Here is a 22,772-nt window from a genome sequence, read left to right as displayed (position 1 = left end):
TTTCAACTTAGAGAAAACTTTTACCTACCCTCCAGTGACTAATCTACTTTGTTGAAAGTAGATTAAATGGTTTAAGTACATTAGCCCCATTTTTATATGGGTATATTTTGGATGGTGCAACAACACATTGCAACCAGGAACTACAGTAACAAGGACAGATAACTTCTGGGTTGACCCGAGGGCTTGGTAAGAGCAAAGAACGAGATGATGAATTTGAATAAGGTACCAAAACTTGCAACTAAATGCTGGACTATAACCAAACCTACTTTGGTTATGAATTCATTGGTCATTTTATTTATGAGGTCCTATTGTGTGAATGGCCCAATGACTAGCTTAGATAAATATTCAGTCGTAAAAAAGAAAGTCATTAAATTAATTTTGTAAATGAAACATAAAAGAGGGCAATAAAGTTCAAAAAAACAAGAACAAGAGCGTGAAGAAAAAGGTAAAACAAATAAGCATCAAGATGAAACTTGAGGGCATGGAGCTATGAAACTAAAAGTAAAAATAAATTTTACAAAGGAATCTGCTTTCAAAGGAAAATTAAAAAGATTGAGAGACAGATAGGTTAAAACGGCTCAAAACAAATTCATCTCGAGAGATAAATAGTATTTATCCGAGTGCTGAGAAAGACTAGGGAGGAGATTTGTGAGACACTGACAATCATTATGAGGGAGTCACCAGATCTTGGCGAGGTATCAGTAGATTGGAAAGCAGTTAATGTGGTGACCATATTCAAAAAGAGTGATGGAAGAGACATAGTTAACTACAGACCCATTAATTTTACTTCAGTTCCATATAAACTGATTAAATCAATTATTAGGAATATGCTTGAGAATTTTCTATACAGTAATAACCAAATAAACATAACTCAACATGGATTCAGAAGTAGTATATACTGCCTGAACAACCTCCTTAACTTCTTTGAGGAAATGACAAGCCAAGTGGACTGTGGAAAATCATACGATGTGTTGTGTCTAGACATTGAAAAGGATTTTGCCAAAGTCCAACACAAAAACTATTAGTTAAACTCAAAACTGAGGATTCAGGTTAAATTTTGGGAATGAATAAAAGAATTAAATGCTGGGTGAAGGAGGAGTTATGTTTGAATGGGGGGAAACAATGAGTAGTGTGCCCATTGTTGGGACCCCAACTGTTTTTAATTTACTTGAATGACCGGATTCCGAACTTCAGTGTACATTAGTCAAATTCACCGACAATACCAAACATGGAGGATCAATGAAATCAGACGAGGTAGCTCAGAAGTTACAGAGTGAGCTGTGCAAACATTGTAAGTGAGCAGAACAGTTGCAGATGAAATGCAAAGCAGACAAATATAAATTATTGCACATAAAAAGAAAAAACAGGCAACACATTTACTCCATGAATGCTGATGAAGTAGCTAAGGATAAAGTTAAAGAACAACTTTGGAGTCTTAGCAGACACAATGATCAACATGTCCAACCAGTGCAGGGCAGCAATAAACAACGCCAATAGAATGTTGAACTACGTAGCCAAAACAGTAGAATGCAAATTAAAAGACGTCATTATCAAACTCTGGAGTCCTCTGGTCAGACTATACTATGAATACCGTGCTCAGTTGTGCTCATTGAGAAATAATTCAGGCCTTGGAAGCAGTGCAAAGAAGAGCTGCAGGGCTGATCCCTAGTGCCATGGTTCTGAGTTTTCAGCTTGTAAAGAAGGCATCTAAGAATTGATTGTAAAGAGGTATATCATAAATTTTACAAACTTTCATTTCTATAGCTCCTTTCACACCCTCAAGACATCCCAAAGTGCTTCACGGCCAATGAGGTGCACTCATTCTTGTAAATGTAGGGACATGGCTGCCAGTTTGTGCAAAGTAAAGTCGACAAAGAGCAATCAGATAAATGACCAGATAATTTGGGGTTTCTTTTATTGATGTGATGTTGGTTGAGGAATAAATGTTGGCCAGGACACTGGGAGAACTACCCTGCTCTTCGAATAGTGTCATGGGATTTTATATGCTCATCTGAGAGGACAGACGGGGCATCGGTTTAATGACTCATCCACAATAATGACAGTGCAGTGCTCCCTCAGTACTGCACTGAAAAGTGTCAGCCTAGAATATGTGCTCAAGTCTTTGAAGTCGGGCTTAAACTCATGACCTTTTAGGGGCCGAAATTGCCCACTACCGGAAAGGCGGCGCACCTCTCCCGTTTCAGCTGTTTTTACCGGCACGGTGGATGTAGTGGCCTCTTGAGCGATATTCTGCTCTTTGGCTTTTTTTTCCCAGCGGGCCGGAAGTCGGTCATAATGGGGGCGGGAGTGCGGCAGTGAGTGGAAGTTCAGTAAGAGGGGTGGAAGTTGGGCACCGGACGGACTATCCACGCTGTGACTCATCAGCGTAGCACTGATGACATCACACTGGTGCGTCACCACGTCTCTCCCCTTCATTTAAAGGGGAGAACCATTGCCATTCTTTAAGTTAGGTCCAACGGGACACCAGGAAGGGTTTTGGCCAGGCCAGCAGCCTGGCATCCAAGAGGGGGTGCCAGGCTGCCTGTTGGCAGCCCGGCCGAACCCGGTGGAATAATTTTCAGTCCAACAAAAAAAGTTAAGATGGCGGCCGCGGTAGTAGGTCCCCCCCTTTAATGGCCGCCATTTTGCAAGCACTCCAAGTACAGTGCATCAACAGAAAACACTGTCGGTGGCATCGAGTGACGGGAGCAAGATTTTCTCGGTGGAATTTCGCTAGTGGGGGCCGGGGAACATCGGCGGTGAGTTCTCTGATGACCCACTTAGGACAGATCAGCGGAGCGGCAGTGGGGGGAGCGGGTCATCGCTGGGATACCGCAGGAGCGGAATTTTCAAAATGGCGGCCATTCCACTAAAAATCGGCGGCCATTCCACTCCGCAGCATGGCTACTGATTTCCAGTGGTAACAGGCCTTAAGGAAAGGGGCAATTTCGGCACCTTAGACTCAGACAAGAAGGCTATAACTGAGCGAAGGCTGACAAGGACATGGAAAAGTTAGATCTGGAATATTATTTTAAATTCAACAGTGTGAGTAGAACATGGGTGCCCATGTTTGAATTAGTAAAAGGAAAATTTAGATCCGAAATCGAAGTTCCTCACACAAATATCTTGGGATATTTGGAATATGGTGAACTATGTAGAAAACCTCATAATGTGAACCCTTTTAAAATGTACTATTTTATGATCACAGAAAACCTTCCAAATTTCAGCTGCAGCTTTGATAATGTTGGGTAGATAGATGGAAGTTGAAGGAAGGGAACAACAAAGAGAATGAAAGTTAAACAATTGGAGAGGCAACATGATTTGTGCCTACTTCATTAGTTACCAATCACTGCACAATGAAAGAAGTTGAAAGCCCTGGAGAACTTTCACAGGAAGAGAAGCAGTCAGGTTGAAAATCCAGTCCAGCCTCACTGCCTCTCCACCTGTCAAATCTTTCAACACAAGCTGTGTTCTGTCATGAAATGACGCTACTGCGTTGTCTCCCAGTGCAGCCTCCACAACCCTTCAAAATGTTGTATTTGACTAAATATTGGTTTCCTGAAAAAAAAATTTAAGTCTTGTGTTTTAAGCAACCTTTCTGTGCCCAGAATATAAATATTTTTAAAAGTATGACAAGGTTAGTACTTTATCTGACCTAACATTAATTATAGTACTTGGCATTGTCTTTTAGTCACTCAGCTGTTGCAAGCTTGAACTTGTTAGCATGTTTCAAATGTTATATTTTTTCCTTCACCCTGTTTCTTTGTATTCTTTTTTGTTGAACTTTCTTTTTAATGAATCTATGTATTTATTCAATATATTTCCTCTTATCAATTTCCTTTCATTTTATTTTCTGACCTCCTCATCAACACCTAATTGTTTATGTAGAACTTCATTCATATCAGGCATGAGGCAGGTGAGAGAATATCATTTTCTTTTTTTTTGAGCTTGAGATCCTTTAAAACAAGAATACCCAGCTTGTCCTCTTTGCTCCTGTGCTACACCAAAGGTACTAATTCATGCTAGGATACAATGCCATGGGCATTGTCAGCACTTTGGCATCTTGACCAATTCACCAATCATGTGTGATCCCAGATACTGAATATCTGCAGCCAACCTAACTGAGGGGACGTCATAGGCATGCCCAGTCAGATGTCTGTACACTCGTACTTTCTAGCAGGAGTGACTGACAATGATCAGAATGGAAATCCTGCAACTTCCATCTCCCCTCAGTCCAGGACCCCCCCCGAGGCCAATTGTAGCACCCTTACTGCCTGATTAACTAAATCAGGACAGACTATATGAACAAGGACAGGAAAAGATTAGAACAGTATAACTTCCACATTCCATCATCCCCATTCCCCTCTATCCCATCCCCATAGCCACATAATCTCCTAGAAGAGTCAACAAAAAAATAAAAATCCTTACCCAAATTTAGAAAAAACTCAGGAAATTTCTCTCCAAATCCCAAAGTCAATCAAGCTCCAAGAGATTGTGTTGGCTGCGTGACACAACCCCTTCCCCTCACCCTTCCTCCAGTGATCCACTTATCTTCTATTTGTAGATACGTTAGCCACTCTTAGGAATTTTTCCAGCTCCCTTTAGAATGCTTGCAGCGAATCTACAAAGTGTCAGCTGTGACTCAGTGGGTAGCACCCTCGCCTCTGAGTCAGAAGGTTGTGGGTTCATGTCCCACTCCCGAGACTTGAGAACAAAAATCTAGGCTGACACTCCAGTGCAGTGCTGAGGGAGCACAGCATGGTTGGAGGTGCCATCTTGCAGATGAGAGTTCAAACCAAGGCCTCATCTGCTCTCTCAGATGGACGTAAAAGATCCTATGGCACTATTTCGAAGAAGAGCAGGGGCGTTATCCCCGGTATCATAACCAATATTTATCCCTCAGTCGACATCACTAAAACAGATTATTTGGTCATTATCACATTGCTGTTTTTGGGAGCTTACTGGATACTAATTGGCTGCCGCGTTTCCTACATTGCAGCAGTGACTAAGCTCTTTGAGATGTCCGGTGGTCGTGAAAGGCACTATATAAATGCAAGTTTTTCTTTCTTTCTACACTAACTGCACGTGTCCGCAAATTATTCCAGAGTATGTAGAGAGAGTACAGGCAACAGAAACAGCAATATTGGAGAGTATACCAGAAGCTACAGATTGGCGAGCCAGTACAAGTAGGGGCTATATAATAGAAGTGTTGAAGATTGTGAAAGTATGAAAAAGGGTAGATAGAATTATTATGTAAGGGTGAAATAGGAATAAGATAGAAGCAGGCTGTTTTCAGTAATTGAGGGGTCACAACGAGAGGCCATAGATACGAGGTTAAATGTAAGAGATTTAGAACAGAGGGCAGGAGAAACATCTTCTCACAGCATTGCAAGGCTGTGGAATTCGCTTCCAAAGTTAGTGGTGGAGGCAGAAAATATGTCAGCATTCAAGATTAGATTAGATAGTTGGATGAAGGAAAAGTGGTTGAAAGAATATGTAGTAACGGGGAGAGAGAGATGGTGGAAAATGGGCTGGAGCTTCAAGATGAACACCATGTGTCATGCATAGCTCAGTTCTTTCGAACCTACAACTCTCAGTGTTGAATGCACACCTGTACAGATGTCAGGAAAAGTATGTCTTGCATAAAACAGATAGTAAAAGCTTTTACAGATATATAAAACGGAAAAGAGTGACTAAAGTAAATGTTGGTCCCTTAGAAGATGAAAAAGGGGATTTAATAATGGGAAATGTGGAAATGGCTGAGACCTTAAACAATTATTTTGCTTCCGTCTTCACAGTGGAAGACACAAAAACCATGCCAAAATTTGCAGGCCACAGGAATGTGGGAAGGGAGAACCTTGAGACAATCACTATCACTGGGGGGGTAGTGCTGGACAGGCTAATGGGACTCAAGGTAGACAAGTCCCCTGGTCCTGATGAAATGCATCCCAGGGTATTAAAAGAGATGGCGGAAGTTATAGCAGATGCATTCGTTATAATCTACCAGAATTCTCTGGACTCTGGGGAAGTACCAGCGGATTGGAAAGCAGCTAATGTAACGCCTCTGTTTAAAAAAGGGGCAGGCAAAAGGCAGGTAATTGTAGGCCGGTTAGTTTAACATCTGTAGTGGGGAAAATGCTTGAAACTATCATTAAGGAAGAAATAGCGGGACATCTAGATAGGAATAGTGCAATCAAGCAGACGCAGCATGGATTCATGAAGGGGAAATCATGTTTAACTAACTTACTGGAATTCTTTGAGGATATAACGAGCATGGTGGATAGAGGTGTACCGATGGATGTGGTGTATTTAGATTTCCAAAAGGCATTCGATAAGGTGCCACACAAAAGGTTACTGCAGAAGATAAAGGTACGCGGAGTCAGAGGAAATGTATTAGCATGGATAGAGAATTGGCTGGCGAACAGAAAGCAGAGAGTCGGGATAAATGGGTCCTTTTCCGGTTGGAAATCGGTGGTTAGTGGTGTGCCACAGGGATCGGTGCTGGGACCACAACTGTTTACAATATATATAGATGACCTGGAAGAAGGGACAGAGTGTAGTGCAAGAAAATTTGCAGATAACACTAAGATTAGTGGGAAAGCGGGTTGTGTAGAGGACTCAGAGAGGCTGCAAGGAGATTTGGATAGGTTAAGCGAATGGGCTAAGGTTTGGCAGATGGAATACAATGTCGGAAAGTGTTAGGTCATCCACCTTGGGAAAAAAAACAGTAAAAGGGAATATTATTTAAATGGGGCGAAATTACAACATGCTGCGGTGCAGAGGGACCTGGGGATCCTTGTGCATGAATCCCAAAAGGTTAGTTTACAGGTGCAGCAGGTAATCAGGAAGACGAATGGAATGTTGGCCTTCATTGCGAGAAGGATGGAGTACAAAAGCAGGGAGGTCCTGCTGCAACTGTATAGGGTATTGGTGAGGCCGCACCTGGAGTACTGCGTGCAGTTTTGGTCACCTTACTTAAGGAAGGATATACTAGCTTTGGAAGGGGTACAGAGACGATTCACTAGGCTGATTCCGGAGATGAGGGGGTTACCTTATGATGATAGATTGAGTAGACTGGGTCTTTACTCGGAGTTCAGAAGGATGAGGTGTGATCTTATAGAAACATTTAAAATAATGAAAGGGATAGACAAGATAGAGGCAGAGAGGTTGTTTCCACTGGTAGGGGAGACTAGAACTAGGGGGCACAGCCTCAAAATACGGAGGAGCCCATTTAAAACCGAGTTGAGAAGGAATTTCTTCTCCCAGAGGGTTGTGAATCTGTGGAATTCTCTGCCCAAGGAAGCAGTTGAGGCTAGATCATTGAATGTATTCAAATCACAGATAGATAGATTTTTAACCAATAAGGGAATTAAGGGTTACGGGGAGAGGGCGGGTAAGTAGAGCTGAATCCACGGCCAGATCAGCCATGATCTTATTGAATGGCGGAGCAGGCTCGAGGGGCTAAATGGCCTACTCCTGTTCCTAATTCTTATGTTCTTATAAGAATTGCTCCTTTGATGACTCAGTGTGAGTAGTTGAAACATGTAAACCAGGAAGATCTGAAGTTGAAAGGCTGGGTCTGCTGAGTTACCTGGCCTCTGCCAGGGTGGCAGTTGCAGTACTACAATTGAGCTTCATCACCCGGGATGAGGATGGGAAATGTGGCCGGGATTCCCACTCCTGATTGCTAGGCTCCATACCCTGTTAGAAGTGCAAGCACATGGACATCGAGTGAGGGCAAGATCAGATTTGGCTATGATGTATCCTCCGCTCCAATAGCCTGCTGCCAAGGCTCACTTATAAACAGTGGATATGTGGACAAAGTGCTAATGAGTGCCCAAAAGCATATATTCCAGGTCAGATACCTTCAAAAGAGGAGCAGGAAGGAGAGAAAAATGTTTCGAGGAAAAAAAGGTGATTGTTGGAACATGAAAAGGTCAACTCTGTTTACCTGCCTTCTCACTCTGTCCTGAAGCTCATTTTGTTTTCAATAATTGTTTTATGAAGCCATTAATGCTGTCCACATCAACAGTATTCCCTGTTATCTTGTTTTACAATTCAACCCTTCTGCCTGACATCCCATTTCATTCCCAACTTCCACATTTTTAACTTGTAATTGGCAATTGAACCCTGAACAATTTGCTTGGATCAATTTTGTTAATTCCCTTCATAATCTTGAAAACTTCAGTTAGATTACTTTAAATTATTTTTCCAAGAAAAAAAAGCCCAATTTCCTTGACGTTTCTGCATGACTTAAATTCTGATAACTGGAATCAATAGAATCTTAGAACGATACAGTACAGAAGGAGGCCATTCAGCCCATTGTGCCTGTGCCGGCTTTTTGATAGAGCTATCCCATTAGTCGCACTCTCTTGTTCTTTCCCCATAGACCAGTATTTATTTTCCTTCTTGTATTTATCTAATTCCCTTTTGAAAGTTACTATTGAATTTGCTTCCACCATCCTCTTAGGCCGTGCATTCCCGATTACAGCAACTCACTGCGGGAAAAACAATGTTTCCTCATGTTGCCTCTGGTACTTTTGCCAATCACCTTAAATCTGTTTCCTCTGGTTACCAACCCTTCTGCCACTGGAACCAGTTACTCTTTATTTACTTTATCGTAACCGTTCATGATTTTGAACATCTCTATCAAATCTCCTCTTAGTAGATCTGCTCGAAGCAGAACAATCCTAGTTTCCCAAATCTCTCCACATAACGGAAATCTCTCATCCCTGGTACCATTCTAGTAAATCTCTTCTACACCCTATCTAAGACCTTGACATCCTTCCTAATGTCTGGCACCCAGAATTGAACACAATCCTGCAGCTGAGGCCTAACCAGTGTTTTATTAAGGTTCAGCATAACTTCCTTGCTTTTGTACTCTACGGGCTGTATTTTAGGCTTTTCTGTTTTCAGGGCGAAAACAGAGGTGTGGCAGGAAAGTTACCGGTCAGGAATAGTTTGCGCTTTAGTATGGGCGTTTCGGCATCTGGGCCCTGCATCAGGGGGAGCGGTGCTAAGGGAGGCGTTGTACACTTTTTGTGGCACAAGGATGGGAAACTGACAAACTAAAGAGCTGGGCCGTGTGTGCTCTGAGAGAGGCCTGGGGCGGGGGGAGACCTTAAAAAAAATACACAAAAACATTCCCAAAACATTGCCCACGCCACCACAACACAAATCGCTAAAAAAAATTAAAGGAGCAAACACTCGCACTTACCTTTGAGTACTTTACCGTCTGCACCACCGGATATGCTGGACCGCTCTGATTTCTCAAGCGGCCATTGCGAGCGCACTTCCAGGCGGATGGATCGAGCAAAAGTCAAAACTATTGCCAGTGTTGCAACCTGGTGCAGCTCTTCCTGGCGGTGCTGCTTAGTGACATCACAAAACCGGACTGGAGGATCGCAACAGGGCACAGGAGACCTCAACTCCGCCTTTCATGCCACTCCGGGGTGAAACCCAGAGGGCAAAAGACTGGAAAATCCAGCCTATTGCCTCGATTAATAAAGCCAGGGATCCCATATGCTTTTTTAACAGCCTTCTCAACTTGTCCTTCTACCCTCAAGGATTTGTGTATATACACCCCCAGGTTTCTCTGTTCCTGCACCCCTTTTAAAATATCATTTCATTTATATTGCCTCTCCTCACTATTCCTACCAAAATGTATCATTTCACACTTCTCTGCATTACATTTCATCTGCCCATTTCACTAGTCTGTCTGTGTCCTCCTCAAGCTTCTTTATATTCTCCTCACTGTTTACTACATTTCTGAGTTTCATGTCCATTTGAAATAATGGTCTGTTTGCCCAAGTCCAGGTCATTAATATATTTCAAAAAGAGCAGTGGTCCGAATACTGATCCCTGGGGAACACCATGATATACTTCCCTCCAGTCTGAAAAACAACTGTTCACAACTGCTCTCTGCTTTCTGTCCTTAGACATTTTCATAGCCACGCTGCCACTGTCCCTTTAATCTCATGGGCTTTCATTTTGCGAACTAATCTATTATGTTTTACTTTGTCAAACGGCTTTTGAAAGTCCATATACATAACATCAACCACACTACCCTTATCAGTCCTCACTGTTACTTCATCAAAGAACTCAGTTAGTCAAACACGATTTGCCTTTAACAACGCCATGCTGACTTTCATTTATTAGCCCATACTTTTCCAAATACCAATTAATTTTGCCCCGGATTATTGTGTCGAAAGGTTTCTTCACCACTGATGTTAGACTGATTGGCCTGTAGTTGCCAGGTTTATCATGCTCCCCTTTTTTAAATAGGGGTGTAACATTTGTAATCCTCCAGTTCTCTGGAACTACCCCCTTATCTAAGGAGGATTGGATAATTGTGGCCAGAGCCTCCGCAATTTCCCCCCTTCCCTCAGTACCCGAGAATGCATCCCATCTTGACCGAGTGATCTTTCTATGTGGAGGACTCGTAACCTTTTAAGTACATCTTTTTCATCTCTTTTTATCCTATCCAATATCTCTACTACCTCTTCCTTTACTGTGACATTGGCAGCATCCTCTTCTCTAGTAAAGACAGATGCAAAGTATTCATTTAATACCTCAGCCATGCCCCCTGCATCCACAAGAATATCTCCTTTTTGGTCCCTAATCGACCCCACCCTTTGATTATCCTTTTAATTTATATGTTTCTAAAAGACTTTTGGGTTCCCTTTTATGTTAGCCACTGATCTGTTCTGATGCTCACCTTTTTTTTCTCCTCATTCCCTTTTTTAGATCGTCTCTGTACCCTTGTATTCAGTGTGGTTCTCTTCTGTATTATGAACCTTATTTGTCATAAGCCTCCTTTTTCTGTCTCATTTTAATCCCTATATCTTTAGTCATCCAGGGAGCTCGAGTTTCTTGATGCCCTTCCTTTCCCCCTCGTGGCACTGTGTAACCGAACCGTCTCTGTGTTGAAGTCCTCCCATTGTTCAATTGTTTTGCTTACCAGATTTTGATTCCAGTCCACTTAGGCCCGATCCTTTCTCAACTCACTGAAGTTAGCCCTCCACCAGTTAAGTATTTTTACGCTTGATTGTTCTTTGCCCTTTTCCTTAACTATTCTAAACCTGATGATATGATCACTATACCCTAAAATGCTCTCCCACTGAAACATGCTGCACTTGCCCCACTTCATTCTCCAGAGCTACATCTAGCTCTGCTTCCTTCCTCGTTGGGCTGGAAACACGTGATCAAGATAGTTCTCTTGTACACATTTCAGGAATTCCCCCCCCCCTCTTTGCCCTTTACACTGTTACTATCCAAGTCTATATCATGTTTTTAAATATTTGTACCCAAAGCTAATGATATCCCCTTCCTGTGATTATTGATAGAACTGCACACAATACTCCAGATGGGGTATGATCATTGCAGTATATGTTTGATAAGCCTACATCAAAAGTTAGAAAATTGTTCATTATTTCCAGCTTGAATTATAAATCAGTTCATCTTCAGCCTCTTGAGAAATGAATAGTCTACTTCAAGCTGTCACCTGCAAGGTAGGTGATTAATAAATCTTCCAGGGAACAAACATGAAACTCAGAAATTCATGATAAGTATAACACCCCCTTCATTAACACAAACTAGAAGCATTAGTCTCCATATCAATAACATTTTCAGTTGGAGCAAGAATTCACTCCATTCTCCTGGTTTTCCTGTCGGAATGCTTTTTCTTAATGATTCTAGGATAAAGGTAACCCTCATTGCATTTTGCCAACCTTAAAATTCCGGGTATTTATTATTTTAATCCACTTGGAAATGTGTTCTCTATCCAGCTGTACTTATCCATTATTTTATCTAATTTATCTTAGTATATAATCAGGATCAGTGTTTAAATTTAAAGTCCCTTCTACTGTGGATTTATAATAGGCTTCACTGTGGATTGGGCTTCAGAGGCCTGTTATAAATCTCCTGGTATATTAATTTTCATCATTTCCTGAACATAGATATATTTTAAATGTCCTTGTTTTGAAAATACTATATGGGCATGAGAAAACATGCAATAATTTTATTTATCTTTATTTGTTAGGAAGAATATAAAATAAATTGTATAAAATTGTCATAGCTGTACAACATTAGACTGCCAATGCAAAGGCTAATGCTGAGTTCAGGTGCTTTTACCTTATCCAGTGTTGTCAATTCCCGTTACACAGGTCATGGGTACTGACTGCTGACTGGCTCCAACAGCAGCAGAGACTCTGATTTTGTGGGTCCTGCATTCTTCCACTAGAAGCACGACCTCACCTATGACCAGCTTAAACACACCAAGTCGGTTCATTGCACCAGCATCTGTATGTTACATGGGTCTAGCCCAGTGGTTCTCAACCGGTGTTCCGTGGCACATTGGTGTGCCGTGAACCCTTCACAGGTGTGCCGCCAAATTGTGTAAAAGTATGGTGGACTTTAGCTGATTTCACAATGAAATACAAACCAATTAACTCTGAAACAGAAGGGGAGGGGGAGAGAGATAGACAGACAGACACATATGTCATCTATGTATATGTATGATGCCACTGCTGTAGTCAACATTGCCAATATTGACAAATAACTATCTATTTATCTCTACTATTATCAAAAAAACTATGTTGTAGAGTTGTACAAGTAATAATGACATGATACAACACACACAAACAATTTTAAATATCCATACTCAGAACAAAATCCTTTGGCAAAATTTGTTTCCTTTGAGTACTCAACACCCCCGCCCCCTCCACTCCCTTACTCCCTCCCATTACTGAGAAGTGCGAGTGCCTACCATCGAATGAGACTGTGTGTGTGTGTATATTTACGTGTGTGTGTGTGTGTGTGTGTGTATATTTACGTGTGTGTGTGTGTGTGTGTATAAGCGAGTGTGTGTATATTTACGTGTGTGTGTGTATAAGCGAGTGTGTGTATATTTACGTGTGTGTGTGTGTGTATGTGTGTGTGTGTGTATAAGCGAGTGTGTGTATATTTACGTGTGTGTGTGTGTGTATGTGTGTATAAGCGATTGTGTGTATATTTACGTGTGTGTGTGTATGTGTGTGTGTGTGTGTGTGTGTATAAGCGATTGTGTGTATATTTACGTGTGTGTGTATGTGTGTGTGTGTGTGTGTGTGTATAAGCGATTGTGTGTATATTTACGTGTGTGTGTGTGTGTGTGTATAAGCGATTGTGTGTATATTTACGTGTGTGTGTGTGTGTGTGTATAAGCGATTGTGTGTATATTTACGTGTGTATGTGTGTGTGTGTGTGTGTATAAGCGATTGTGTGTATATTTACGTGTGTGTGTGTATGTGTGTGTGTGTGTGTGTGTGTGTATAAGCGATTGTGTGTATATTTACGTGTGTGTGTGTATGTGTGTGTGTGTGTGTATAAGCGAGTGTATGTATATTTACGTGTGTGTGTGTGTATGTGCGTCGGTACCAAGGGCATAGCCGGGGGGGCACTTGGGCCATGGCCACCCCCAATCCAAAATAATAGTATTAAATTGTTCATGTGAAAAGCTTAAAATTTGATTATTAATTGGATGAAAGAAATGAAAGACAAGTCTAACACATATGCAGTAAAAAGTGTCATTTTATAATAAAATGTCAAAAACTATTTAATTACATTTAACCACATTCTTATTTATATTTTGTTATTTTTGATTATCGATCTGCAGCTTGATGTGTGGCCGGGACTGGCGGCACCTTTGAAGTTTGACATGATGTCGCGCCAATTAGCGGCTCCTGTGATGTATGCAGCATCCAATTTGACATGGCCTAGCTGCCCTAGCGGTTCCTTTGATTTTTGAGAGTTGGCTTTTCGCATATTTTGACCATAGTCAAAATCAAAACTTCCTGTTCAACTCTAGGTTCGTTCCTGTCAGAAGAAAACGGAAAAATGAGCAAGGAGATATCAATGACTGTGCCACTACAAGTGGCACTAGTCGGCCTACAACCAACGCCAGTACAAACGGTGCCAAACCAAATCCTAAAAAATCCAAAATTCATCGTCAATATATGGAGGATTATTTGAGGTTCGGTTTTTCATGGACAGGAGAAGAAGAATGCCCCATTCCACTGTGTGTTGTGTGCAGCGAAAAACTGTCGAACAGTGCAATGGTTCCCAGTAAATTGAAACGTCATTTTACTACAAAACATGCACATCTTGCAACAAAAGATCAGAGTTATTTTAGGAGATTGATGGCAACGCAATCAAAACAAGTGAAATATTTTGGGAAAAAATGTTAAGGTGTCAGATAAGGTTCAAATTGCTTCTTATGAAGTTGCTGAATTAAAAGCGCAGAAAATGAAGCCTCATACTAGAGCTGAGTCACTTATTCTGCCTGCATTTCGTAAAATTGTCAAAATAGTGATTGGTGATGAAGCGGAACAAGAAATTGCAAAAATTCCGCTGTCTGACGATACAATTCAGAGAAGGATAAATAAAATGCCATCTAACATTGAAGAAAATATAGCCGAGAAACTTACAAACTCGAATTTTGCTTTGCAAATCGACGGGTCCACCGACATTAGTGGTAAAGCACAATTATTAGCATTTGTTCACTTCATTCATGAAAACGAGATATTGAACCAATTTCTGTGCTGTAGAGAACTTCCAGAAAATACTAGAGGTCAAGACTATTTGATTCTGTGAATTCATATTTAGAAGACTTGAAAATTTCATGGGACTCATGTGTTGGAATCTGCACGGACGGTACTTCATCTATGGTGAGATGTGTCAAAGGATTCATTGCACTCGCAAAAAAACATAATCCAAATATATTATTCACCCATTGCTTTTTGCAAAGAGAAGCATTTGTTGCAAAGACATTACCGCTAAAATTAAAATCTGTGTTAGATCAAGTTGTTAATATTGTAAATTATATAAAATCAAGACCTTTAAAAACTCGCTTGTTTAAACAGCTCTGCAAAGCTATGGATGCACAGCACGAATGTTTACTTTTGCATACAGAGATAAGATGGCTTTCAAGGGGATAAGTCTTATGTCGTATATTTGAACTTAAAGAAGAATTGTCCGTATTTTTTGAAAGAGAAGGAAATACCTTAAGAGTGAAATGTGGTGTGCTAAGTTAGCATATTTGGCAGGTATATTTAATTGTCTTAACAGCGTTATTACCAGTATGCAAGGGCGAAATGAAAACATTCTCACCTCTGCAGACAAGCTATTAGCTTTTCAGAAAAAAAATTATATCTGAAAAAAGAGAGCAACAGAAAAAAATCTTGAAATGTTCCCTTTGATACCAAATCACAATATTAAAAAGGTTGCTCCTATCGTGATAGAGCAATTGGCATCACTGGAAGACAGCATCAAAAAATATTTTCCATCTTTGGATGTAGGGAAGAATGTTTGAATAAGAAATCTATTTTCTCCAATTAGTACGTCAGATTTTGATTTTACATTGCAAGAAGAAGAAGAATTGACTTCTATTTCTACAGACCGCGGTCTTAAAATGAAACATTCAGATATGTTTCTTGATGCGTTCTGGATTTCTATTAAATAAGAATATCCTGCAATATCAAAAAAAAGCCTTGATAATTCTGATGCAGTTTTCAACATCATATCTCTGCGAATTAGGATTCTCAACTCTGACGAACATCAAATGCAAAAAACGGGAAAAACTTAGCGACTTGAACATGAAATGAGAGTGGCCTTATCGGTTTTGCGCCCTAATATTAGTGACATTACTAAAAAACGTCAGGCTCAAGTATCACATTAAAATACTAATTAATCTATAATTAATGTGAGGAATTATTGTTATAGTTTATTATTTTATTGTTACTTTCAGAATAAAAAAATAATTAATAACATATATGTGTACAATGTTGTATATCATCATATAATGTGATTAATAAAATGTTTTTAAAATTTTCTGAAACTTGCTTTTTTTTTAACCTCTGTTCACCTTTTAATCCCTTCAAGTGTGCCGCCAAAAATTCTAGTATTTGAAAGTGTGCCGCGAACACAAAAAGGTTGAGAACCACTGGTCTAGCCCTTTAGAATGTGATCCATGTGAAAACAGAATATTTACGCAGTCATTATAGATAGTTTACCAAAATGCAAAAATAGTTAAAAAAAATTAAGAGAAAATCTTCCAAAATGGAAAATAATGGTTCTTTGATGCATACATGGGCGGGGCACCTCAGCATGCGTAGGGAAGCTGTCTCCTTGTTCCTGAGTGGCAACCAACAGATACTCAAAATTGGAGAATGGCACAAGGAAATTGTTTTGGTGTCGTTTTCCCAGCACCCAAACTGTTCAGGCTAGAACGTAAAGGGGCCTATAAAGTACAATTCTAACATGTTTATCTGCTCTCACTGACTGGAGTTTGCAAGTTCCTTACTAGGGTACTTGGTGAAGCAGTATCCTGCCGTGGAACACTGCATCACAGGAAATGGCTGAGGCAATCCCATTCTGCAGAGGTGTTGGCTAATAGCTGTGGAACGTCAGCTCCAGACTGTCCCAATTGGAAACCAAAAGAGGAAACTGCTGATCTCCCATCTGTGTCAAGTTCCAATTAGTGAGAATCAAAGTGATCCAAAGCTAAGTGTCCTCAAAGTCCAGGTAAAACCTTGTAAAAGTTCAGGCTGCTGCTCCTCTCTCCCCAAGCTCTAAGTAAGTCCTACAGTGGGTGAGCAGTATATCTTTTTATGTATTCAATTTATTTTGAAAATTTATATCCATGATCAATATCATGGGAGATCTATTTATACATCTAAAAGTCTTGCATGCAGTATAGGTTCATTACAATTTCAAAATGCCCAACAAACAAAAAATCCTGCTTGGCTCTTTCAAAAAACATATACTTCACTGTCTCGGAGCACATCTTCCACAAACTTCTTTTTCAGCGGCCAAGTGCACCACTCTCACACGCGAGCATCTAGAACAACATAATTCTAAAAGGACAAAGAGTGTTAAAAAAAACAAGCCTGAAGGCTCTGTGTCTCAATGCGAGGAGTATTTGTAATAAGGTGGATGAATTAACTGCGCAGGTAGCTGTTAACGGATATGGCTCCAGGGTGACCAAGGCTGGGAACTCAACATCCAGTGGTATTCAATATTCAAGAAGTATAGATAGAAAGGAAAAGGAGATGGGGTAACATTGCTGGTTAAAGAGGAAATTAATGCAATAGTAAGGAAGGACATTAACTTGGATGATATGGAATCTGTATGGGTGGAGCTGCGGAATACCAAAGGGCAGAAAACGCTAGTGGGAATTGTGTACAGACCACCAAACAGAAGTAGTGAGGATGGGGATGGCATCAAACAGGAAATTAGGGATGCGTGCAATAAAGGTACAGCAGTTATCACTGGTGACTTTAATCTACATATAGATTGGGCTAACCAAACTGGTAGCAATACGGTGGAGGAGGATTTCCTGGAGTGTATAAGGTACAGTTTTCTAGACCCAATATGTCGAGGAACCAACTAGAGAGCTGGCCATCTTAGACTGGGTGTTGTATAATGAGAGAGGATTAATTAGCAATCTTATTGTGCGAGGCCCCTTGGGGAAGAGTGACCATAATATGGTAGAATTCTTCATTAAGAAGGAGAGTCACACAGTTAATTCAGAGACAAGGGTCCTGAACTTAAAGAAAGGTAACTTTGATGGTATGAGACGTGAATTGGCTAGGATAGACTGGTGAATGAGACTTAAAGCGTTGACGGTGGATAAGCAATGGCAGACATTTAAAGATCACATGGATGAACCACAACAATTGTACATCCCTGTGTGGCGTAAGAATAAAAAAGGGAAGGTGGCTCAACCGTGGCTAACAAGGGAAATTAGGGATAGTGTTAAATCCAAGGAAGAGGCATATAAATTGGCCAGAAAAAGCAGCAAACCTGAGGACTGGGAGAAATTGAGAATTCAGCAAGGAGGACAAAGGGTTTAATTAGGCGGGGGAACATAGGGTATGAGAGTAAGCTTGCAGGGAACACAAAAACTGACTGCAAAAGCTTCTATAGATATGTGAAGAGAAAAAGATTAATGAAGACTAATGTAGGCCCCTTGCAGTCAGAACCAGGTGAATTTATAATGGGGAACTAAGAAATGGCAGACCAATTAAACAAATACTTTGGTTCTGTTTACACTAAGGAAGACACAAATAACCTTCCGGAAATACTAGGGGACCGAGGGTCTAGCGAGAAGGAGGAACTGAAGGAAACCCTTATTAGTCAGGAAATTGTGTTGGGGAAATTGATGGGATTGAAGGCCGATAAATCCCCAGGGCCTGATAGTCTGCATCCCAGAGTACTTAAGGAAGTGGCCCTAGAAATAGTGGATGCATTGGTGATCATTTTCCAACATTCTATAGACTCTGGATCAGTTCCTATGGATTGGAGAGTAGCTAATGTAACCCCACTTTTTAAAAAAGGAGGGGGACAGAAACCGGGTAATTATAGATTGGTTAGCCTGACATCAGCAGTGGGGAAAATGTTGGAATCAATCATTTAGGATGAAATAGCAGCGCATTTGGAAAGCAGTGACAGGATCGGACCAAGTCAGCATGGATTTATGAAAGGGAAATCATGCTTGACAATTCTTCTGGAATTTTTTGAGGATGTAACTAGTAGAGTGGACAAGGGAGAACCAGTGGATCTGGTATATTTGGACTTTCAAAAGGCTTTTGACAAGGTTCCACACAAGAGATTAGTGTGCAAAATTAAAGCACATGGTATTGGGGGTAATGTATTGACATAGATAGAGAACTGGTTGGCAGGCAGGAAGCAAAGAGTAGGAATAAACGGGTCCTTTTCACAATGGCAGGCAGTGACTAGTGGGGTACTGCAAGGTTCAGTGCTGGGACCCCAGCTAGTTACAATATACATTAATGATTTAGATGAAGGAATTGAATGTAATATCTCCAAGTTTGCAGATGACACTAAGGTGCGTGGCAGTGTGAGCTGTGAGGAGGATGCTAAGAGGCTGCAGGGTGACTTGGACAGGTTAGGGCAAATAAATGGCAGATGCAGTTTAATGTAGATAAATGTGAGGTTATCCACTTTGGTGACAAAAACAGGAAGGCAGAATATTATCTGAATGGTGACAGATTAGTAAAAGGGGAGGTACAATGAGACCTGGGTGTCATGATACATCAGTCATTGAAAGTTGGCATGCAGGTACAGCACGCGGTGAAGAACGCAAATGGCATGTTGGCTTTCATAGCAAGAGGATTTGAGTATAGGAGCAGGGAGGTCTTACTGCAGTTGCACAGGGCCTTGATGAGGTCACACTTTGAATATTGTGTGCAGTTTTGGTCTCCTAATTTGAGGAAGGACATTCTTGCTATTGAGGGAGTGCAGCAAAGGTTCACCAGACTGATTCCCGGGATGGCAGGACTGACATATGAAGAAATACTGGATCGACTAGGCTTATATTCACTGGAATTTAGAAGAATGAGAGGGGATCTCATAGAAACATATCAAATTTTGACTGGATTGGACAGGAAGAATTATCTCGATGTTGGGGAAGTCCAGAACCAGGGGTCACAGTCTAAGGATAAGGGGTAAGCCATTTAGGACCGAGATGAGGAGAAACTTCTTCACTCAGAGAATTGTGAACCTGTGGAATTCTCTACCACAGAAAGTTGTTGAGGCCAGTTCGTTAGATATATTTAAAAGAGAGTTAGATGTGGCCCTTACGGCTAAAGGAATCAAGGGGTATGGAGAGAGAGCAGGAATGGGGTACTGAAGTTGCATGATCAGCCATGAACTCATTGAATGGCGGTGCAGGCTCGAAGGGCCGAATGGCCTACTCCTGCACCTATTTTCTATGTATCTCCCTTGCAGCAGCATAACCTCCGACTCACCATAAGCAAAACCGCAGGTGATCAGCTCGTATTAATAAGTATAGACATTGTCCTACATAAAATAGTTAATTAACAGTGGTTTGAAAAGTAGTAGCTTTTAGCGTGATGCAATTATAATGGTAGCAACTGAATGCCCTCAGCTGGATTTCAGAAGTGATTGTATATTTTTTTTAATAGATTGTTTGCTTTGGGTGCATGGAAGGATATGGTAATACCCTATATATAGAGATGGCATATATGAAAAATGTTCGAAGAATCAAACAGAAGACAGATAGCAGGCAATGAGTTCTCCAGCTGGACCAGCTTCGATATAGCTTGGGACTATCCAAGTTGTTAACATTTAACCGACTTCCACTTCACTGCCCCTAATTGCATATCCTCTTCATCTCGAACAAATGTATGCGCCTAATTTTGGTAATTGTGGATGATTTTATTTATTTTATAGGACTTCTTGTCCATCTCACACAAGCAATGTTCGGTCATTAAATATTATCTCAATGCGAAGGTAAAAAGGAAAAATGTCATAGTAGTTAATGCTGCTCTCCAATGTGACATTGTAGCTCTAGTACTATCCATGGCAAGGGCATTAATTCTTCTAATGAGCCAACCCGTTCCACCTTTTTAACAAGGTTATAGAAATGAATAAAGAAGTGAAGTGAAACCAATCTATTGATTTACAATCTCATCTGAAAAGCTGCATATGAGGTAATAAACACTAGCCAGATTGGTCTAATTAGTTCTGTAGTGAGCTTCAGCTTTATATCAATCTTCAGGGCTTTAGGCATAATGTTTTCATAAAGGAATTTTAAAAAGACAGTACCCAGCAAAAATGGAATTTGTATATTTTTCAATTATTTAATCTGCTACAAAAGATATTTTTAAAATTCATAGATATCGAAAGACAGTTTGAAAGAGAACGTGTTTGTCTGTGAGCACATTTGTCATTTTATGTCGCTGTGCTAAGCAGTCACAAAGTGGATTTTGTTGTTACCATGTTTTCAGATGGGTGTTATTTAGCAAAATAAATACATTCAAACAGATGTACTTATTGGGGCGCCTATTATTTGGAGCAGCATTAGGAGGAACATTTAAATAGAGAAGCACTGATAAACAATCTCAATGCATTGTTACCTGTGAGCAGATCAGTGGTTTACTAAAGCTCTATGAGCCAATGACAGAGTTGAGTTCGCTTTCCCCATGCCTTCAGATAATTTAGTGTTGCGGAACTGTCACATCTGAAAATTGTTTCTTAATAATTGTATCAAGCATGTAGGGTGTGTTAAAGTCACATGCAGCTTTTGCACTGGAAAGAGCGAGTTTGCATTTATATACACTTTATCATATCCTCAGTATACCTGAGAGTGCTTTACAACCAATTCATTGCTTTTGAAGTGCAATCAATGTTATTTTGTAGACCAATTGTGTACAGCAATGTTCCACGAACAGCAGATTAGATGAATCTGTTTTCTGCAGGTGTTGGTTGAGGAAGGAATCCTGGCCAAGACTTTGGGAGAGCTCTCTGCTAGTGACTTGGGATCTTTTGTGCCGACCTGAAATAGCAAGCAGAGCCTTGGTTTCAGTGGTAGCACTCCTGCCCATGAATCAGAAAGTTGTGATTCAATTCCCAACCCAGGATTTGAGCACGTAATCTAGACCAGTGCAGCACCAAGAGAGTGCTAAATTGTCAAAGGTGCTGGCCTTCCGTTTACATGTTAAAAATAAAAGGCCCTGACTACTTATTCAGCAGGATGTAAATAATGCCATGGCATATTTTTCAAGATGGGCAGACTTTTCCTGGAGTTCTGACCAATGTTCCCTCTAAACTGTGCTTTGTTGTGCACAACCTGTTTATTTCTGCGCCTGTGCGGTATTTCCAGTGGAAAAGCTTGTGAGCAGCCTGCGCTGTATCTTGGAGATTATTGCCCGGTCGTGCATGTGCGCAGCTTAGAGGGAACTTTGGTTCTGGACAATATTCATCCTTCAATCACCACCAACAAAAACACATTACTTGCTACTTCATCTCATTGCTGCTTGTGGGACCTTGCTGTTTGCAAATTGGCCGCCACAGTTGGTTACGAAAGAGTTAGCTACAAAACAACAGTAACTACACTTCAGAAATAATTTATTGGCTGTGAAGTGCTTTGGGAATTTTCTGAGAATGTGAAAGGCACGATATCAATGCGAGTTCTTTCCTAAGGGAGTAGAAAAACTGAGATGGCTGACATCATGGGAATAGTTGTTGATGAAAAGACCAAGAGAAGGCAAGAAGCCAGAGGGAGGGATGTAGGAGGATCAAGAGAAATGGTGCTGAAAGGGTTAGAGTCACGGAGCCGGGTGTATACACACAGGAGCTCCTGAAATTCTGCACATCCATACTTCCTGTCCCACGTTAGTATGACAAGTATAACTTCTGTAAGGTTAAAAAAACTCATGTTTTTCTCATTACACACTGGGAGGAAGCTTAGCTGCTAATGTTGTTTCGGTACAATTCACCTGTGAAATTTAGTCAGCCTTCTGTGATATAAAGCAGTAGTATTTATGCTCAGCTTAGTTACCAGCCGTAACATAATTGCATTTTTTAGGTTGTACAGTTTGGATTTATTATTCAGTTCCAATCCTGCCAATTTTAATTGGCTATGTTATTGTAGCAACCATCAATATTCCCTGTGCCAATTTTTTATTTTCTCTGTGCAAAATAATTTCATTTCAGAGCAGGAAACTGGGGATAAAAAATCATAGTCAACCGAAGTTGCTTGGTGACGATCTATGGAGATTTGGCTTGATAGATTATCAGGATATTGCCATGGAAACCATTAACTGCCTGGGTTCTATGATCAATCCCAAAAGTGCCACTGGCTCAAAATGCAATCATTGAAAGTTTTATGAATCTAGCTCAAGCCGTATTTGAGTAATTGTGCTCAGTACACATATAGACAGATGCATATTCGCAATCCTGTGTTTGCT

At 40.7% G+C, this 22,772-nt stretch overlaps 1 protein-coding gene across 1 annotated transcript in view; it reads left to right on the top strand.

Moving 5' to 3' along the window:
• ece2a (endothelin converting enzyme 2a) overlaps positions 1-22,772 on the top strand; it is a 395,995-nt gene that overhangs the window by 276,776 nt on the left and 96,447 nt on the right. The window lies entirely within an intron of this gene.

Source organism: Pristiophorus japonicus, chromosome 6 (genome assembly GCF_044704955.1).
Source record: "Pristiophorus japonicus isolate sPriJap1 chromosome 6, sPriJap1.hap1, whole genome shotgun sequence".
NCBI classification, from domain to species: domain Eukaryota; kingdom Metazoa; phylum Chordata; class Chondrichthyes; family Pristiophoridae; genus Pristiophorus; species Pristiophorus japonicus.
This window is presented reverse-complemented; position numbering and strand designations above follow the sequence as displayed.